The following is an 18,594-nucleotide window of genomic DNA, read 5'->3' as shown; positions in this document are numbered from 1 at the left end:
GAAACATCAAAGAAAGATCAAGATCTTCTTCTGAGATAGGACACTATTTTATGTTATAATTATCATTTTTTTGATTGCTCATTGTTGATTTCTTTTGGCGGTTACTAAACAATATCATTGAAGATTGACAAAAATGCTTTTGTAATAGATTACTTGGTTTATGTTGCACATGAGAGTGGCAGGGGTGTTTAACATTCTCAAAGGCATTTGCAACTTTGTATAAAATTATCCTAGCCTTGAATGTTGTCTTGTATTCATCTCTTTCTTTGATTAATGGTATTTACTAATCAAACCACTCTTAGAAAAAATATCCACCTAATAAATAGTCTAGTATGTTTCCAGTTTCTGTAAATCTAAGCTTGTAATTCATTCATTGTAGTTAAGATTGTCTTTGTCTTTGTGTTGTAGTTTAGGCTGATTTCCTGATTAGCTACACATGTCTAAATAATTGAGCAGCGTGATTAGGGCATTAAGGTAGTCTCAGCTATTTAGAGGGTTTGTAGAGGGAAAATGGGGCATGTGATAAGAGTGCAGAAGAAGGGAACAGGTTTCGTGTTGAAATCACATACCAACGACATAAAGGGCCCTACTTGCTTTCACAATTTGGATTACAGCAAGCTAAATGGGTACCTAAAGGGCATCATCAGACAAATCCTTAATGACCCAGGGTGTGATGGCCCCCTCTGCTACATGAATTTTAGGTGTCCCACACGTTACAGGCTATAGCACAAGCTCTTCATTTCTACTGAAGGAATCTATAGTGGACAATTTGTTTATGTTGGTAATAGGGCTTATCTGAGTGTGGGAAATGTGCTACTCCTTAGCTGTATTCCTGACGGTGTGATGGTTTGCAATGTAGAACAACATGTGGGAGATCATGGCTCCTTTATTTAGGCCTCCAGAGACTATGCAATCATCATTAGTTGTAGAACCATGATCAGTCAAATTTCCGGTGGTGGTCAGAGTGAGATACCAATGCTAAAGGTTGGCACTACCTACCATGAATATAGGCCCAGAAAAAACCATTGGCCCAAGGTGGATGGAGTGGCAATAAATCCAGTAGAACATCCACATATCAAGAATGCCAGTACTAACTGCCGACATGTTCCTCCTATTAGTTTAGGTAGCTTGGATAGTTGTTCATCTATATGTGATTAATTAGCAAATATTTGTTAGTTAATTGACTACTTCTAGAAGCAACTAGTAAGCTATTGGTTAGGTTGTTATCAAGAAGCAACTAGAAACTTCTTGGTTAGCTTGTCTTGATCAAGAAGTACCTAGAAACCTCTTGGTTAGGTAGTATAAAAGGAGGGTCAAGGGAGGCATTTGCTGAACTAAATAGAGGAACACAAGAATTTATAGAAGCATTTGCAATGTTAGCAAATGAGTTTGTAGTAATAGACAATAATCTCGCATTGTTAGCAAGGGCACAATGATAGCATTGCATATAGTAGTGGGGGATATCAAGAGGAGAAATTAGGAGACTATTTTAATTCTACTAGTGAAAGGTAAGGAACTTTGTATCTCTTGATTTGGTGAAGTTAATATATTTTCCATCTGCAGAACTAGTTTTCCCTTAGAGGTTTTCTTAGAGACGATTTGTCCAAAAATATTGTGTTCATTGTGTTGTGAATTTCTTTCCATATTTTATTGGTCAAATCATAGTTGTGTTATTTTTTGATATAACATATGAATTTTTTTTCAATAATTTAATAATTGTTTATGATAGGAAATTAATAATCAGTGATTGCAATAGTGTTAATTTTCACATGGCATTAGAGCAGTGTTGTGGGTAGAATATTTTTTTCCTAGGAAAGAAATTAAGGGTTTATATAAACTAGTGTGATCTCTTCAGAATTATTATTTTTTTAATCCCTTGAGATGGCTTTAGCTAGTTTGAGAGATTAGGATAGATTGGACGGTGCATCAAATTTTGGTATCTTGAAGGCTAGAATTTCTTTATTGTTGGAAGAGAATGGTATCAAGGATTATGTTACTAGTATTGCACTTGTACAAATGAATGTGACATATCTTGCAGCATATAAGGATGATGACAAGGTGAGGAAGATTATCCTTGATGTTTCCAAGAATCATATTGTTCCACATCTCTTAGAGCTAGACATGGTGAAGAAGATGTGGGATTCCATTATGAATTTATACCAAAATGCTAACACCAAAAAGAAGAAAATTCTCAAATACCCAGATGAACTAGAGAGAAAATGTTACAAGTTACCTCTCCAGACTTAGACTTGTTAAGGAAAAGTTAGCAGGTGTTGTAGATATTCCCAGTGATGATGAGCTAGTGAGAATAGCCCTAAATGGGTTTTCTAAACAATGTCATGTCTTTGTTCAAGTTATCAGTGGATGAGATACCTTACTGAGTTGGGATTGACTATGACCTAATTTCACTCAGGAGGAGTTTAGACTACATCTTGTAAATGGGGCCAACAAGTGTCAGAAAAGTGTGGTGGAATAGGAAAGAAATGAATGGATCTAGAAAAGGATTGAATTCAAAAAGTAAGAAAAAGAAAAAGGACCTTTCTAAGGTCAAGTGCTTTGGATGTCACAATTATGGACACACTATCAGTGATTGCCCAGAAAGGAAGAAGGAAAAGAAGCAGGTGGTAGCTTTAGCAAGTGCAAAAGAACTCTCCAATAGAATGGAAGATGAGTTTGCACTTATAGCTTGTATGGTGAGCTCAACCTCACAGACTATCTAGTATATAGATAGTGGGGCATTATTTCATATGACATGAGTTAGAGAGTACTTCTCAAGTTATAAGAAGGAGAACACCAATATCTAGATTTCTATGGGAAACTTGTCCAAATTGAACATAGTTGGGAAAGGTATTGTTTAGGTATAGAGCAAGAATGGAAAGATAATTCTCGTTCATGATGTGTTGAATGTTCCAAGATTAATTTGATTTATATATCTATTCTTTGGGATAGGGGGTATAATGTACTCTTTAGAGGGACACGTGTTGATTAAGCACAAGGATTTGAAATCACCCATAACTATAGGAGTTAGGAGTGGTTGCCTTTATAGGTTACAGTTTGATACTCCTAAGGCACTCATGAGCATTTGTAATCCTAGAGATCTTGGAGAGCTATGACATACGAGGATGGGCTATATTCATCATGGAGCACTCAAATTGCTTTGTGAGATAGTGATAGGTGTTCCAAAGGTGACCATAGAACATGATGATGTATGTAAGGGATGCATTTTGGGGAATTTTTTAAAGGCATATTTTCCAAGGAGTGACACCAAATCTTAAGGTGTTCTTGATCTAGTACATTTAGATGTATGTGGACTTGGATATACTTCTTCAAGACCAAGGATGAGGTTTTCAGTCGATTCCAAGATTTCAAGGCTCTAGTGGAGAACTTGATAGGAAAGAAGATAAAGGTTCTTCGACTAGAAAATGGAAGGTGAGTACAAAGGAATTAACTTCTTGGATTTCTATACTCAAGAGAGAGTGGAGTATTCCTTTCAATCCATAGAAAAATAGAGTTGTTGAGAGGAAGCACCGTTCTATATCAGAGGTGGCAAGAGCTATGTTACATGACTAGGATATGCCTTGCTACTTATGGGTAGAAGCATGTCGTACAAAAAACTACATTCAGAATAGGGTTCCACATAAGGCACTAGAGAAGATGACACTAGAGGAAGCTTTCACAAGAAAGAAGCTAAATGTTGGTCACTTAAGAATATTTAGGAGTTTGGCATATTTTCGTATTCTAGGTGATACATGTACCAAGTTAGATCAAACTACAGAGAGGGGGTACTTTTTTGGGTATAGTGAAACTTCAAAGTTATATAGAAATTTTATCCCTAGGAATAGAAGAATTATTGTTAGACATGATGTAAAGTTCGTGGAAGACAAGGCATTTATAAGGTATAGAGATTTTCTAGTAGATGAACAGAGTGAGAAACCAATAGAATCTTTAAGGCCTAGTCAAGGGTAGGAAAGAACAAGTATAGTTAGCAATACAAGTGTAGGCTCAAGTGGTGAAAATTCATAGAGTATGGAGCAACAGGTGCTACAAGAAATGCATCTAGAAGACTTAGAGGTTGATATTTCATCCTCTACATATTCAGGAGTTTGTGGGAGATCCTAGGAAGAGTATTAGAAAGCGGAGACAACCAGCCAAGTTCAATGAATATGTGGCATTATTTAGTCAGTTGGTAGATAGTGAACCTTCCAGCAATCAGGAGGCTACACGACATTAGGTATGGTGAGATGCTATGGTTGAGGATTATTCCTCAATAATGCAAAATGATGTGTGGGAAGTAGTTCCTATACCAATAGATAGGGCAGTTGTTGGATCACGTTGGATCTATAAGATAAAGCATGGTGCTGATGGTAGCATCAAGAAATAAAAGGAAAGGTTTCTAGCCAAGGGGTTCTCTCAGAAGGAGGGAATAGACAATGAGGATACATTTTCTCTAGTGACTAGGTATACTTCTATAAGAGCTTGCGATCTCATTTGCACCATAGATCAGATGGTAGATCCATCAAATAAATGTAAGGACAATATTCCTTAATGGTGAGTTAAAGAAAGAGGTATCCATAGATCAACTAGAAGGTTTTGTAGCACACAACAAAGAAACCCATGTATGCAGATTGAAGAGACCACTATACAGACTCAAGTAGGCTCCTAGAGCATGGTTTGAGTGCATTGATACATACTTGCTGGAAATGGGTTTTGTGAAGAGTGAAGCAGATGCTAACCTATACTGCTTGGTGGTTGGTGGTGAGATTCTCATTCTTGTTCTTTATGTGGATGACTTGTTTCTTATAGGTCCATTAGGACCCATAGAATACTACAAGAGGGACATTGTAGAAGAGTTTGAGATGGACTTAAGACTTATGCACTACTTTCTAGGAATGGAGGTGTGGCAAACATATGCAGAGATTTGTCAAGGGAAATATTACATTGAAATCTTGAAGAGATTTGGGATTGAGGATTGCAAAGCAATGTCTATACCCATGATCATGAACTGGAGGAACGTAGATACATCTAAGGAAAAGGATGTAGATCCCACCTTATATAAATATTTGATTTTTTCAATTATGTATTTGGCCAACACTAGACTAGATATAACATTTGCATTAAACTCTCTTACTCAGTTCATGGTTGAACCAAAGAGAATGCATTGGACAATGGAGAAAAGCATGTATCACATTACTTATGTGGTATAGTTGAGTATGGGATTAAATATATTTGAGGTGAATGTATTTGATTGATGGGCTATAATGATGTAGATTGGGCAAGAAGTACAAAGGACAAAAGGAGCACTTCAAGGTGTTGTTTCAATTTGGGATAAGGAGTTGTATCTTGGTTCAACAAGAAGTAGAAATCTATGGCTCTAAGTTTAGCAGAAGTAGAATACATAGCAGCTAGCATGGAAACATGTGAAGCTATATGGCTTCATAGGTTTTTAGTAGCCTTGTTTGGTCAAAAGGTTGAGACTACTATGATACACTACAAAAATCATAGTTTACATCAAGTTTTTTGAGAATCTAGTGTTTCATGATAGGTCTAAACATACAAACATCATATATCACTTCATTAGAGATATTGTACAATGGGGGCTTGTGCAACTATAGTACATACCTACAATGCAGTAGGTAGCAGACATTCTGACTAAGGGATTGGGGAAGGCTAAATTCATCTTCTTTAGAGATAAGTTGGGTTTCATGTAGAATAGCCTAATCGCTAAGAGGGAGTGTTAGTTTATGTACCTTGGATAGTTTTTCACCCATATGTTATTAATTAGCAAATATTTGTTAGTGAATTGACTCCTTCTAGAAGCAACTAGTAACCTATTGGTTAGGATGTTATCAAGAAGTAACTAGAAAATTCTTGGTTAGGTTGTTATCAAGAAGCAACTAGAAACTTCTTGGTTAGCTTCTCTTGATCAAGAAGGAACTAGAAACCTCTTGGTTAGGTAGTATAAAGGGGGGATCAAGGGAGGCATTTGGTGAACAAAATAGAGGAACACAAGAAGTTGTAGAAGCATTTGCAATGTTAGAAAATTAGTTTGCAATGATAGTAAATAGTCTTGTAGTGGTAGCAAGGGTAAACTGATAGTGTTGGGGATAGTAGTAGGGAATATCAGGAGGAGTAATTAGGAGGTTGTTTGAATTCTTTCAGTGAGAGTCAAGGAATTTTGTATTTCTTGATTTGCTAAAGTTAATATATTTTTCATCGCAAAACTAGTTTTCCCTTAAGGGTTTTTCTAGGAATGATTTGTCCAACTATATTGTGTTCATTTTGTTATGAATTTCTTTCCATATTTTATTAGTGAAGTTGTAGTTGTGTTATTTTTTGATATTAGCTATGGATTTATTTTTAGCAGTTTAACAATCATTTATGATAGGAGATTAATAATCAATGATTGCAATCATGTTAATTTTCACACCTCCAAAACAAAAGGTTGGATTGATTTCTATGAGGACTAGATGCCATCATTGGTGATCTATAGTTGCATTCTATAGTTAGAGATTACACACTTGCAACAATACTAATATAAGTGATAACTACAATTTCTATTATGATCTCATTAAAAACCTTTGATCCCAAATTATAATATTGATTTGATTACAATGTAATTGCTCATTTATAATATTTTTAATTATTTATTGTAAGACAACGCTTGCAAACTAATGCTATATATTTCTATTTGAGATAATTTTAATGACAAGTGACTATAGGAGATTGATCCTTAAAAGCTAATATCAAATGATTGATACTAATAGCTTTAATACCATAGCTGGTAACTTAAATGATCACAAGTTTATCACTTTTTATATGATATAAAATAACTACTCTATTTTCACAAGGTCACTAACATATACTTCTTCATTATATGCCTGATTTCCGTTGATACGATAATCTTAAAATTTTCCCTTCTTTGTTGTCATGATTTTTATCTAGTCTATTCCATTATTTCTCAAAACTAATATTATTTTCTACTGCATAATGTTTACTTCTCCATTATATACCTGATTTCCATTGATACGATAATCTTGAATTTTTCCCTTCTTTGTTGTCATGATTTTTATCTAGTCTATTCCATTATTTTTCAAAAATAATATTATTTTCTACTACATAATGTTTACAAGCTTCTGAATAATTATTTTATGTTTCCATGTTTTTACTGAATTGATTATCTTTAAAATATTCCCTTTATCCATCAACATTGACTGTAGCATTATGTGGGTCTCCTATGAATGTTAATTAGGTGACTGTGTGTGACTGGCTTGTGATTCTCCTCATCACAATTCCAATATGCTCTTATCTCTCTATATACCTATTCTTAATTGCCACCCCCTCCTCTATAGGAGTGGTGTGTAGTCCCACATATATCTTTAAAAAAATTTACTTGCATCCATCTTATGTTGAGAAAATTTCTGGCTAGACTTTTTTATTTTCATTTTTTCAAGTTTTGAAAATCGGATCCTCTTATTGAGTGGATTTAGGACACAATGGACTATAGTCCATGCCCTTAGTCATTTTGAGTTGAAAAGTTTCAGAGGTTTCTTGTTTCCTTTAAATCAAAGAATAATCATAAAGCTTATATTTATAGGGAGGAGATTATATGTGTGCATTTCTTTCTTTAAAACTATAGAATGATAAAAAAAGGGTTTATTTTAATAGGAAGGATAGATAAACATGTCAAAAGGGTTAATTTTAATGGGGATGATAAATAAACATGTCATGAAACCTCTGTAAAATATTCATTTCAATTATATATAATTTTTGAGAAATCATAGAATGCCTGTGGTAAGAGTATTGTAGTTTTGATAATCTAGGGTCTAGTTATTCCATTGCTATTTGTAAAGTGTAACTTTTCTAAATAAGTTGAACATCCATAGTTTGATGTCATGAGAAGCATTGAAGTTAAATAGCTCAGAAGGGAAAATTCCCCATATAATTATGCATATCTATCTTTGATGTCATGAGAAGCTTTGAAGTAAAATACGTCACAAAGAAAATTCTCATATAATTATTCATATGTAGATTCTCTATGGGCTCTAAATCCTTTGAATGCTCTTTGATGTCACGAGAAGCATTGAAGTAAAATATTTCACCAAGAAAATTCCACACTATTCATATCTAGATTCTCTATTGTCTTAAATCCTTTAAATACTATTTGATGTCACAAGAAGCATTGAAGTTAAATAGCTCAAAAGGGAAAATTCCCCATATAATTATGCATATCTATATTCTTTGATGTCACGAGAAGCTTTGAAGTAAAATATGTCACAAAGAAAATTCCCCATATAATTATTCATATGTAGATTCTCTATGGACTCTAAATCCTTTGAATGCTCTTTGATGTCATGAGAAGCATTGAAGTAAAATATGTCACCAAGAAAATTCCCCACATAATTATTCATATCTAGATTCTCTATGGTCTCTAAATCCTTTGAATACTCTTTGATATCATGAGAAGTATTGACGTAAAATATGTCACAAAAAAAAATTCCCTTATAGTTATTCATATCAAGATTCTCCATGGCCTCTAAATCTGTTGAATTGTTTGAGAACTTTAGTTCATCCAATGAGTATTCACTAAAAGGTGAAAACATGGCACAAACTTGAATCCATGTAGATAATTATTTTTAGTCACATTCTAACAATGCAATATTTGTAGATTATTTTTTGAGTCACATTCGAACAATGCAAGAATTGTTTGCCAATGTATTCTAAGTTAGTCTATGCAAAATTTAGTTGCTTGTCACCATGTTCCAAGTTAGTCCTCATATGATTGATTTTTTTAATTCTACCATGCTCTTTGAACACTCTTATTCATTTAATGATTTATTTTATTCTTCAAATATTAACTAAATGTATATATAGATAAGAAGAAACTAATATAACAATAAAAAATAGCTATCACCTTCCAAACATTATAGCATTATAACAAGAACTAAATAATCAAATCCTCCATTTCTATTTTTGACAAAAGGCAGGACTCTAGCTGCATAGTAGGTCTTTTTTTTAGTCTCTTTCCACTTTTAATTCCTTAGTAGTATTATATTTTATATCCTTTCCATGCTCCATGTGGTAGTACTCATATGCATGGGGTGAGACAATAATAATGCTTTTCCTCTTTTTTAATGTATCGAAGGTAGTAGGGTTGTCTTGTATTTTTTTCCTTGTCTTACTCTACATTTTTTCTTATTTCTTATTCTGCTAATACCATCTATCTTCATCACTATAACAATGTCTCATCGAGTTTGTGGATGGTGTTTCTAAATAGTGTAGTGCGATAAAAAAATTACTTAACATATGTCTTCCTATCCTCTGTGGTGTCCACGTGCGATAACCACAAAGATGAATAATTCACTCGTTACTTTGAAACATACAACTATATTGCATTTTACAATACTCATTTAGACATCATGCAAACAATTTAAAACTCACAAACTCTAGAAAGAAAAGAAGACTTATATCAAATCATGTCCACACAAATGTTATTTGACCAAGACAAGGCATGCCTTTGTAACAACAACAAGTCTTTGACTAAATCATTGTGGGCACTTCACAAACACCTTTTGATTCAACACAAGGTTATTACCCCAACATGATATACACCTTGCATGGTGTTACCTCTTTTTATTCAAGAAATACAACACCTAAAACAACTTATGATCAATCACTTGAATCTCACATACTCCTTATCAAAAGGTTGCAAAAGAAAATAGGCAAGGAGTCCAAAAAGATCAAAAGAAATTGGGATCCATTATAAAATGGGCCTATGACATGGCCAAACTTAAACTATCTAGTAAAAAGAATTTTTGAATCTCATGTACACATTAAAAATGTCAAAACTTATTGGAAAAATTATAGAGACAAAGAAAAAACTCAACCAAATACTTATCAATGAAGACCTTGAACATGATCAATGCAATCCTATTTTAAAACATGCCTCATATTCTTCAAATGACATGTGCAACATGGTATTTCCACCAAACACTTCACTAACATGTGGAAAAATCCAATGAAGTCCACCCAAAGAATTTGAAAAAATATCCATTCCATTTAAATCAAGTGACCCTCCAACAATTTTACAACCTTTTGAACAAACAATACAAGTAGTACGAAGTCCAAAAATAATTTGGCCTCCAAAATTATTTGATGAAAATTACTTTATATCCACAAATCCAACAAGTTTGTCTCAAATAATCACCAACTCAAACATGCAAACTCTTTTTATGTCAAACCAACATGATTAGTGAACACGTTCAACCCAATCAATATGTACAATATGTAAATATTAATTCCATATCACCAACAAGATAAACCAAATAGAGAAAAACCACAAAATTTTTTATAGCAATGGTCCATCCCAAAAGATTCACATGGATGAAAGATCAATGTCCTCCCAAGAAATTTACCTTCAAGAAACATCCATATCTCCCTCCACTCCTTCATCACCCAAACCTTCACTAGAGCATGTTCTTTCATCACCCTCAAGTTTCACTTCCTGTGATGACACCTCCCAAGGGCTATCCATAGAAAAAATTCAAGCTAGACTCATTCTTGATACAAGTACATTTCATGAATGCAAAGTCCTAGATCCAATCTTATTATGTCCTCCATCTCTAAGCTATCCCATTTCAAAGAATCCAATTCAAAGAACATATCCTTCATGTCTATAAATTGATCCCTTTTCAAAGCTTCCTATACACAATGGATTTCATACCCCATGTCAATAGGATGATTCAAATAGAAAGGAAATGAGTCCTAATATAAATCAAGATCTAAATGATGACCAAGCCTATCCATTTTTCGATCAAGATCTCACTAAGCCTCATGTCAAATCTATTACCCTTATAGATGATGGTCCCTTTCCATCTCAAGCACAAAATTTCCTTCCATGTCCCATTGAGGTTTCGCTTCCTAAGAAAGATCAAGATCACCCTTCCTTTTCCTCAATGATCCAATTCCAGGTCAACATAAAAGTATCTCTTCACCCCATATCCTCCAAAAGAAAGAAAAATGATCCAAATATTAGTTGTAAACATGTTTTTAGTTTCTAGTTAAAGGAAAAGATGAGTAATTGGCCATAGAAGAGTGTTAGATATACAACAAACAACTCAATCTTGAATCTAATTCTATTATTCTCATTCTGTGATCTGCAATCACATGTCATTGGGTGTTTTGCCCCCTTCTATTTATTAATATTAAGTTACAATGATCACAATCTGATCTTAGCTCACTTGGTAGAGTGGAGGACTGTAGTGGGACATAAAAATCCTTAGGTCGCTAGTTTGATTCCAGTAGATCAGACTTTTAAATTTGTTTTTGATAGTATAACTTTTCATTTGGGTCTAGTCATTATATAAACTTTTAATAGTTCCTTATCAAACAAGAGTTCATCCCTGCCTTGTGTAAGGGAAGAAAGCAAAATGGTCTAAATATTAGTTCTAAACATGTTTTCAGTTTCTAGTTAAAGAAAGAGATGAGTAACTTGCATAACATAATTCATATCTTACTCTTGTCCATGAAATATATATATAAGAAAAAAAAAAAAGAATTCTATAATTCATTGCGAAATAAATAAAATTAAGTATTTCTTAAGCAAGTTAAAATGCCTATAAATAAACTAAATTCATTGACAAATTTATAAAACACCTTGGATTTCATCAGATTAAAGGGATGAAATGCTACAAGTATGGTTAAAATCCAAGGTTTGAAGATAAGTTCTCAAAGGTTTTTTATGTTGAATTCATATATTTGTACATTGTGATGATAGTAAAAATGGGTCCTTGTAGACAAATTTTATTTATATATAAAATTTACCTCTGAACTGTCCACCTCTATCTTGAATCTATAGATAGATAATTGCATTTGTGTGCTAGGAAAGTAGAAGTTGTTGAGAAAATGTGGATTAATATTGTTGCTAGTTGCTACTCCTCACAACTCACACCTTTCAATGAGTGGACACACCAAAGTTAAAATGTGGGTTGCAAATGAGTTGATGTTCACAATGAAAATATAAGGCTTTACAAGGGTAGATGTGTGATCAGATTATGAGAAGCTTCATTCCAGTGCAAGAAATTTATAGGAGTAGATGTGTGAGCAGATTAGAAGAAGCTTCATTCTAGTGAAGGAAATTAGGAGAAGGTTGTAGATGGAAGATGAATTTTTTAATGTTATTTTTTGAGTTCAAAAAGTAATTTTATCCCTAGAAAAATTGAAAGTAATCAATAATAAGAATTTATGAATTAAGATACATAAATACATTTTAAAAATAAATTTCTTCAAAATTTAGAATTTTAGAACTTAATATTGAGAAAAATTAATAATTTTGAGAAAAACATTAGTTTCTTTATTCTAGTATTATATTTTAATTTTTAGTTTGTTTATTCTAGTATTATATTTTAATTTTTACTTTGTCTAGTAGATAATCATGAAACACAAGGTGATGTCTCTAAATATTTTTCTTAGAAGAACAAGCAAGCCATCAGAGGGATCACTTTGATGCCACCTTACACTCTGAGTTGTATATGAGGAAAAGTCAAAAGGTTAGCTTTAAGCTCTTCACTCACCTATAGAGGGTCATCGAAAAAATTGACAACTTTTGACATGCAGATTAGAAGTTCTACGTGCATGATAATCTATAATTTTAAAATTTTATTAGTTGGTGAATGACTCATTTGTGCACCATTATTGGGACATTTCATAAAAACTTGGACACTTACGCACACGTATTGGCATTTTTGAGTTAGTGACTATTGATGCAAAACATAGCGGGTATTAAAATGACAGTTTGCACACCTATGAAAGTGAGTTCTAGGTGCACAAAGTTAGTACAGGTAGCTACTAGCTATTTTCCTTTAAGGCATGGTCTAATCTACTAAAGTCTGACCTAGTTAAATATACTCTATGAAACATTAGTTTAGAACAATTAGCAAACTATAAATATCGAATTCCCATTCACACAATAATACTAAATAAAGTATGGAAAATGTTAAATAGAGTGATTCATATGTCAAAGACATTAATGGTTTATGGGCTGGAAATTAGTAAAAATAGAGTGATGTAATGAAGTAATACAACAAAAAAACAAAAATGATAGAAAAGAAGAGCATTGCATGGCTTCAGTCTCTGCCTTGTACAAATTAAAGTAGACAAAAGATAAAAGCACTATTTAATAGAAACTCCTCCAAATAATCAATGTCAAATTTTTCATCATGTTTTTGAATTTGTGTGAGTCCCATTTTAATTCTAAATAACTAAATTTTAACAATTCTAGGATACACAACAAAGCTAATAATTGATGGTTGTAAAATATGAGTATGAGATTTTAGTAAAAATTTTATCATGTTTTGAATGCATGTGAGTTCCATTTGAATTCTAAATAATAAAAGTTCATGATGCTAGGTTACACAACAAAGCCGACATGAATTGATGGGGGAGTAGGAAAAAATGTGTGTAGCCACTACTCCATAAAACATGTTTGTGATTATTTGAAAAATAAAAATTTAAAATTATTAATGAATCTTAATGTACAATTATAAGAATAGAAAATGTAATAAATATCTTATCAATATTGCAATGGATTTATTTTATATGACAATTTTAAAGAAGTGATTGTGGAGGAGTGAATACTTTACAAGGAAAAGAAGTCTAGAATAATTTCTTTAAAATAATTCTAAAACATAAAATAGAATGCAAAATTAAAAGTAGATATAAGTTGGAGAAAAAATGTTTTTTTTCTTTCATTTCTAAAACTTAATACTAACACATATATTATTGTGAAATATTTATTTCACAATTACTATCTATATTTAACTTCTAATATGAACTAAAGTGAAAAGAATTTAAATATAAATTCTTTTAATATATGAATTGATATTATAGAATTTTGTGATTAAAGATTTTTGCTATGGTGGATGCATTTAGAATAACTATTAAACCAATGATTAACATGAAGAATCACACTCCATATGAACAACTTAATATGAAATTCATGAATTTTGTTTAAGGGAGAATCATAAAATACTTATCACACAAACTCACCCTATGGAAGATCTTTACATAAGTAGGAAACAACCATTCATTAAGTGATAGCTAATTCATTATTACCATTTTTGAAATCTTTGTCATCAAATAGAGTGTGTTATGTACTTCTTGATTTCAAATGCATTCAACAAAGCAAAGATTTCAAATCTTACACTATAAATCAATATAAAAGCTACTAAAATATCATTGACTTTACATCTACACAAAATGATATGTACCTATGGTTTTGTATTAACCTAAAATAAGTTTAAACATTTTGTTGTTTGACTTTAAAAAAAAAAGATTTTATCAATCATAGTGCTTTAATTTTTTAATTGATTAAAATCATAAATTAATATAAAATAATATTTAATTATTTAAAAATATTTATATATATAAAATAAATTTATTTCATTAATCATAATATTTAATATCAGATTTAGTGATTAAAAATATATTTTATAGTTTTTTCAGAATATTAAATTTAAATAATTTAAAAGAATTCAAATAAGTTATACAAATATCCAAATATTCCTACGTAACCTGAAAAAACTAATACTCATAGTTCACATGTAAGCAAAGCTTTTAAAATACAGATTCTATTATTATTTCAATTCAACTAAAAATTGTTTAAAAGTTAGTTTTCATCTATAAACAAACAAAGATACCTTTGAATCTAGACCAAGATTAAGTTGCAGAGCAGACTGCATTGAGACGTCAGTCACGATATTAAGTAAATAGAAGTCAACGCCTCTAAAATTAAGGAAACATGCCAAAGCCACCTTTAGTAATCTACATAGGAAACTTGGCTACCGTACGCCATTCTCTTGTTAGCGCTGGCCACAACCCTTGGTTCATATTTTCTGTAGAATTAAAATACTGCCCGAAAAAAGAAGAGGGCAAATTAAAAAAATTAAAGAAATTCATTTTAATGGAGACTATTGCGTACTTAACATAGTTTAAGTGGGATATTTTACAAGTTGCAGATGCGAAGGAATGTTGCTTACCCAAGTTTCTGAAAATAGGAAAATAACCAAGGCGTCACCCCTTTGCAAAGTTGCAGATCACAGAATTGTGAGTAAGAGAAAAATAAATGCCGTGGAGAAACTAACAACATTACATTCTTTCTCATTTGCAGACACCTGTTCAACATCTGTTTTCTTGCCCCACTTTTCACCCTGTATCCATGTTGCAAAAGTGGAAAGTTTTGCATCTTGGTCAAGTCTAAGTATGTCTGGGTCTAGTTATAATCTGTCTTAGTTATGAAGTTTCTCCATCGGACTATCCATTTTTCCCTTCTCCCACTTTACATAGCCAGATTGGTTTTCCTCAATGTTGTGAGTTTGTGCGTAGCCTAGAACCTAATTCGATGGAGATTCTTGCATTCACAAAGTTATTTTCAATGATGGACTTGTTTGTGGCTTATCATATTTTTCATGTGAAAGAATGAAGCTTGTGGAGAATCGAGTATCGCCTTCTCCTTATCGGGTTTTCAACCCATGAAGGTGATTTTTCGCAGAGGTTAACAAATGAGGCTTGTGGATTAAAGTAAGAGGAAAATGAGTTGTTTTATGGAAAAACTTTATTTTCATTACAATATTCTACCTTGGAAGATATTCGAGATTCATGCTTTCGACCCATGAAGTCAGTTTTCCATTGAAGACACTTGTGAAAGAGAAAAAAAAGTGGGCCCCTCTTCAACTTTTGCAGTCCTTTTAAGATTTTCTAAAACCAAAGGGCATACTAACTTAAAGGAAAAAGAAAAAATAAAAGCATGGGCAGAAAAATAGAAATCACCTTCTCCTCTGCAAGTTTTCAACCCATGAGGGTGGTTTTCTGCATTTATGAAGAAATTAATTTTTAAAGAAAATTGGGTACACAAATTGCACACAAGACACCTTAAGATGATAATGGAAACAATCTAACCATAGTTGAAAAGGTGTATTGAGCATAATTGGGCTACACAAAAATTTCTTTATGGAGTACTCTGTTCTTAATTCTCTGGAACTGGGTAAAAAAATGGAAAGATAAGTACAAAATAAAGGAAAGTTATTGTTGAGCCAACAGAAACAGTGAAAAAATGTCCATTAGAAGCTCCCACATTTACTAATCTAATGGATTCATTCTTTAGTTTGTTCGTGTGGCATGGGTCCTAAAAATTAATGGAAGAATTAGGATTTCCATATAGAGGGAAACATAATAGTTTTTTAAACCATCACTTTTTCTTGAACTATTATGCTGTTAAAATTGTGCAATGTTTTCAAATTTTCTGTGTTGCAAATTCAATTCTTTGTGCCTAATCTAGATTCAAATTTTCAATTTACCTCATACACTTATAGAATGGCAACTAGATTTGCTGGGTTCAATGGGCTAAATGGAATCAAGTCCACATTCTATAGTTTCATAGACACCTCACTCCATTTCTATTACATGAAAGATTTTCAAAGGAGGTTGAGGTGGGAGCTGATTCATCCTATAACTAAGAAGCTCTAAGGGAGTGAATTAGTGGAGGCAGTTGGTTTCCTAGTGTCAATCCAAGCTCTAGAATTGATTTATGAATGCATAGATCACTACAATCTGGATACTAGGAAAATTCTATTACCTGATCATATAGTACTAATCTCAATTGATAGGCAAACTATGGTGAATTTCCTCCAAGTCCTAGATTGAGAAGAATTTTTAGAATTGATGGTAGGAGGAGTAGCCTAAGAGTTATCCTCAAAGAAGATGATGTGGACGAAGGAAATCATGCAATCTTGGTTCCAAAAGCTGTGGGTTGCCAAGAGTAAGGTCCCCAAAACCCTATTTGGTACTGATCTTAAACCCAAGGTTGTAGACATTTTGGTTCTCCTACATAGACTAAAAGGTTAGGTAGAGGCTCTCAATTTTGTTGAACAATATTTTTTTTTGGTACAAATCATCTATTCAGATACACAATATGTTGATTGGGTCCATGAGGTAACTGAACATCTGTACAAAGCCCTTAGTGCCATGAAGTTTTACAACACCTTTTATATGTCTTCCTTTCTAATTTATATGCTAGCATCTCTACAAATGTGGCTAGGCCTTCCAAGAATAGAAAACTTTCCTAATGATGTGAAAAGTTATGAATTCTATCCATGTTTGCAATTGAAGAATAGTTATGTAGATTATGTTGAGGTTAATGACTTGTTTATAATGAGAATTTGCAAGGAACTCCAAGGATGCTCGTAGAGGAGATTCAACCAAGAAGCAATGGTAGCTGTTAGTCAATTTGAGAATTATTTTATCTAGTTCTCATCCTTCTCCTATTTGCATCTTGTAGCTTTTGATTGATTCCCTTTGAAGCTACCCAGGTACTCAAGCAACATGATCGTGTTGATAGAGATTGTGAGGCAAGCGGTACAAGTGAATGTACTAAGTGAAAGCCTGAAGAAGAAAGGGTATGAATTCCCTATGAAAGTTGGAGCTTATAGTTTCAAGTCTCATTTTGATGTGAAGAATATGCTCAAAGCATTTGAGATGAAATACAACTTGGAGGCATATGAAGTAATGAGAACTATGTTTGATCTAAATGGGTATGCAAGGGATGTGTTGCAGATTAGGAGTGTGATCAAACATATTACTATTTTTGAAGACTATTGGGTGGATTGCAAAGATGAATTGGAGAGCCAAGATCATGCTTTCACCAGGCTCACAGTGGAGCAAGTAAAAACGTATCGTATCAATCTCAATGTTGAGGGATTGGAGGATAACAGACAGAATATGTAGAGTAACACATATTTAACTAAATTAAGGGGCATTCCTATTAGTTTAGAGCCTTATGAAGATGCTGACAAAGATTTAGATGTTATGATGCCCAGAATCATTAAGAGAACTATGAAGTGGATTGAATGGACAGCCAAGAGGACCTAGAGTAAAAGTGTAGCCACTCAAGCCTCTGCAGCAACTACAATGCATTCTTCTTCCTAGACTACTGCACCAAGTGTAACAATAGCTACCACTGAGGCATCAGCTCAACCTTTAGGAGGAGGTGATCAACCTCTAGACAAGAACATTCCCATAGCCAAGACTTGTCAAGGTGGCTCCCTCCCAGTTATTGGAACCCAAACTGGTTCCAAAGAGAAGAAGACGGAGGAACCTAAGGATAGTTCCACCACTTCAGTCCCATTCCCTCATGCCACTCTAGTCCCATCTCCTCATCATAGCCTTGTTCCACCCAAAAGTGCTAAACTTCTACAACCAAGTGGCTCCACAATAAATATAGTGGATTTGGAAGATGGGAAGAGAAGTAGTAGTGAATCTACTAAATTTGATGAGGCAACAAAGAAAAATCAAGAGGGTGATAAAGGCTAGTGTTCTTCAAAGCTCATCTCTCGAGATTCGAAGAGTCCTTTCTCTTCAACTGGTATGATAGTCACTCCAGTTAAGAAGAAGATGTTTAGTATAGAATGACTTTGGATGACCTCCAGAGTGATAGGCACTAATTTCTGGTTGGAAGATACTTTGGAAAGAAAAAGGAAAAGGAAAGATGAAAGTTCTCCCACCAAGGATGTTGTATCCCTTATAGTTCATTCTGGATCTGCATTA

General features: G+C 33.1%; 1 pseudogene; it reads left to right on the top strand.

Annotated features, from left to right (window-relative positions):
* The first annotated feature begins 510 nt into the window (after positions 1 to 510).
* Positions 511 to 17,775, top strand: LOC149528679 (large ribosomal subunit protein uL2x pseudogene; annotated as a pseudogene).
* Positions 17,776 to 18,594: the final 819 nt, after the last annotated feature.

The sequence above is a fragment of the Cupressus sempervirens genome, chromosome 11 (assembly GCF_028749045.1).
Source record: "Cupressus sempervirens isolate cs-2001-9-10 chromosome 11, ASM2874904v1, whole genome shotgun sequence".
Classification (NCBI taxonomy): Eukaryota; Viridiplantae; Streptophyta; class Pinopsida; order Cupressales; family Cupressaceae; genus Cupressus; species Cupressus sempervirens.
The sequence above is the reverse complement of the archived record's forward strand: the minus strand, read 5'-3'. Positions and strand labels throughout refer to the sequence as shown.